This window comes from Macrobrachium nipponense, chromosome 14 (genome assembly GCF_015104395.2).
Source record: "Macrobrachium nipponense isolate FS-2020 chromosome 14, ASM1510439v2, whole genome shotgun sequence".
Classification (NCBI taxonomy): domain Eukaryota; kingdom Metazoa; phylum Arthropoda; class Malacostraca; order Decapoda; family Palaemonidae; genus Macrobrachium; species Macrobrachium nipponense.
The window spans coordinates 5072517-5076568 of NC_087207.1; positions in this window are offsets into that span (position 1 = coordinate 5072517).

A 4052-nucleotide genomic window follows, 5' to 3' on the forward strand; every position below is an offset into this window, starting at 1 on the left:
CTGAGTATAAATTGTTTACTTGTGAGTATTATTATTATTTTACTAAAACTTAAGTACTTTCAGGCCTTAACTATGGCCCATTCTCAAGGAATATGGATAACACCTTACTAGAGAGAAAAATTTAAGTCTACACGAATGTAGATAACTACTTACTGGAGGCAGCATTGAAGTCTCCAAGTAACAGATAACTACTTAGTGGAGGCAGCATTGAAATCTCTAACAGGAGACTTCAATGCTTCTCTCCAGTAAGTAGTTATCTGTGACCTGGAGACTTCAATGCTGTCTCCATTAAGTAGTTATCTTCATCCCTGGAGACTTCAATGCTGTCTCCAGTAAGTAGTTATCTTCATCCCTGGAGACTTCAATGCGGTCTCCAGTAAGTAGTTATCTACATCCCTGGAGACTTCAATACGGTCTCCAGTAAGTAGTTATCTACATCCCTGGAGACTTCAATGCGGTCTCCAGTAAGTAGTTATCTACATCCCTGGAGACTCCAATGCTGTCTCCAGTAAGTAGTTATCTACATCCCTGGAGACTTCCAATACGGTCTCCAGTAAGTAGTTATCTACATCCCTGGAGACTTCAATGCGGTCTCCAGTAAGTAGTTATCTACATCCCTGGAGACTCCAATGCTGTCTCCAGTAAGTAGTTATCTACATCCCTGGAGACTCCAATGCTGTCTCCAGTAAGTAGTTATCTACATCCCTGGAGACTTCAATACGGTCTCCAGTAAGTAGTTATCTACATCCCTGGAGACTTCAATACGGTCTCCAGTAAGTAGTTATCTACATCCCTGGAGACTCCAATGCTGTCTCCAGTAAGTAGTTATCTACATCCCTGGAGACTCCAATGCTGTCTCCAGTAAGTAGTTATCTACATCCCTGGAGACTCCAATGCTGTCTCCAGTAAGTAGTTATCTACATCCCTGGAGACTCAATGCTCTCCCAGTAATTATTTATTCACCTCCCGGAGACTTCAATACGGTCTCCAGTAAGTAGTTATCTACATCCCTGGAGACTTCAATACGGTCTCCAGTAAGTAGTTATCTACATCCCTGGAGACTCCAATGCTGTCTCCAGTAAGTAGTTATCTACATCCCTGGAGACTTCAATGCGGTCTCCATTAAGTAGTTTATCTACATGCCCTGGAGACTTCAATACGGCTGCAGTAAGTAGTTATCTACATCCCTGGAGACTTCAATGCTGTCCCTCCAGTAAGTAGTTATCTACATCCCTGGAGACTCCAATGCTGTCTCCAGTAAGTAGTTATCTACATCCCTGGAGACTTCAATGCTGCCTCCAGTAAGTAGTTATCTATACATCCCTGGAGACTTCAATGCTGCCCCCAGTAAGTAGTTATCTACATCCCTGGAGACTCCAATGCTGTCTCCAGTAAGTAGTTATCTACATCCCTGGAGACTTCAATGCTGTCTCCAGTAAGTAGTTATCTACATCCCTGGAGACTCCAATGCTGTCTCCAGTAAGTAGTTATCTACATCCCTGGAGACTTCAATGCTGTCTCCAGTAAGTAGTTATCTACATCCCTGGAGACTCCAATGCTGTCTCCAGTAAGTAGTTATCTACATCCCTGGAGACTCCAATGCTGTCTCCAGTAAGTAGTTATCTACATCCCTGGAGACTTCAATGCTGTCTCTAGTAAGTAGTTATCTACATACCTGGAGACTCCAATGCTGTCTCCATTAAGTAGTTATCTACATCCCTGGAGACTTCAATGCTACCTCCAGTAAGTAGTTATCTACATCCCAGGAGACTTCAATGCTGTCTCCATTAAGTAGTTATCTACATCCCTGGAGACTTCAATGCTGCCCCCAGTAAGTAGTTATCTACATCCCTGGAGACTCCAATGCTGTCTCCAGTAAGTAGTTATCTACATCCCTGGAGACTTCAATGCTGTCTCCAGTAAGTAGTTATCTACATCCCTGGAGACTCCAATGCTGTCTCCAGTAAGTAGTTATCTACATCCCTGGAGACTCCAATGCTGTCTCCAGTAAGTAGTTATCTACATCCCTGGAGACTTCAATGCTGTCTCTAGTAAGTAGTTATCTACATCCCTGGAGACTCCAATGCTGTCTCCATTAAGTAGTTATCTACATCCCTGGAGACTTCAATGCTACCTCCAGTAAGTAGTTATCTACATCCCAGGAGACTTCAATGCTGTCTCCATTAAGTAGTTATCTACATCCCTGGAGACTCCAATGCTTCCTCCATTAAGTAGTTATCTACATCCCTGGAGACTTCAATGCTGCCTCCAGTAAGTAATTATCTACCTCCCTGGAGACCTCAATGCTGCCTCCAGTAAGTAATCATCTGTGACCTGGAGACTCCAATGCTGCCTCCAGTAAGTAGTTATCTACATCCCTGGAGACCTCAATGGTTCTCTCCAGTAAGTAGTTATCTACATCCCTGGAGACTCCAATGCTGTCTCCAGTAAGTAGTTATCTACATCTCTGGAGACTTCAATGCTGCCTCCAGTAAGTAGTTATCTACATCCCTGGAGACTTCAATGCTGCCTCCAGTAAGTAGTTATCTGTGTCCCAGAGACTCCAATGCAGCCTCCAGTAAGTAGTTATCCATATTCCTGGAGACTTCAATGCTACCTCCAGTAAGTAGTCATCCATATTCCTGGAGACTTTAATGCTACCTCCAGTAAGTAGTTATCTATATTCCTGGAGACTTTAATGCTACCTCCAGTAAGTAGTTATCATATTGGATGACTAGCCTCCATCTACTATAGTAGTCATCCATATTCCTGGAGACTTTAATGCTACCTCCAGAAGTAGTTATATTTCCTGGACTTCAATGTACCTCCCAGAAGTAGTTATCTATATCCGGACTTCAATGCTACCTCCAGTAAGTAGTTATCCATATTCCTGGAGACTTTAATGCTACCTCCAGTAAGTATTTCATAGTTCTGATCATAGATACCTACCAGTAAGTAGTACTAGATACTGGAGACTAGTACCTCCAGTAAGTAGTTATCCACATTCCTGGGGACTCCAATGCTGCCTCCAGTAAGTAGTTATCTGTGTCCCAGAGACTTCAATGCTGCCTCCAGTAAGTAGTTATCTGTGTCCCAGAGACTCCAATGCTGTCTCCAGTAAGTAGTTATCCATATTCATGGTGACTTCAATGCTGCCTCCAGTAAGTAGTTATCCATATTCCTGGAGACTTTAATGTTGCCTCCAGTAAGTAGTTATCCATATTCCCACAGACTCCAATGCTGCCTTGAGTAAGTAGTTATCCATATTCCTGGAGACTTCAATGCTTCTCTCCAGTAAGTAGTTCTCCATATTCCTAGAGACTTCAATGCTTCTCTCAGCAAGTAGTTATCTACATTCATGGAGACTTCAATGCTTCTATCCAGTAAGTAGTTATCCTTCAATGCTGCTCTCCTGTAAGTAGTTATTTACATTAACCCTTTAACGCCGATTGGACGTATTAAACTTCGACATAAATTGAAACTTCGACATAAATTGTCTGTCGGGTGCCGATTGGACGTATGGTACAGCCAGCCACACATATAAGTAAATACATTTCAGCCACAAGGGCTGGATGTGATCTGGTAACACTGGAACTTTGCCTCCAGACGCACATTGAAGACCGCCCCTCCACACGTCTCCCCAAACATTTTTCCCTCCTACCTTTCAAGCACACGTTTATAACTTCTGCTCCCTCTCTCTAATTTCTCCTTTAAGGAAAATAATATAACTGAATCTATTCTGTAGGTTTATTTTCTCATCATGTGGAGGCGAGAAAACCCGTCTGTTCAACTTTTGTCGTAATAATATTATTACTTGCTGTTACAGACAGAAGAATTAACTCGGTTTTTGTGGCGCTCTCTTGTAATAATGGGATTTAGCTATCTACCAATAAAACCCTTGTCTATCAAATAACAGCAGACCTACTACTCTTTATTATAATTGTAATATCAACAGCCACATTCCAAATTCTTATTATTACAAAGACAACTAGCATCAGATCGTGTAGGACCTTACGTAACTCAAATTAAGCATGAAGAAATAAAGAAGGCAT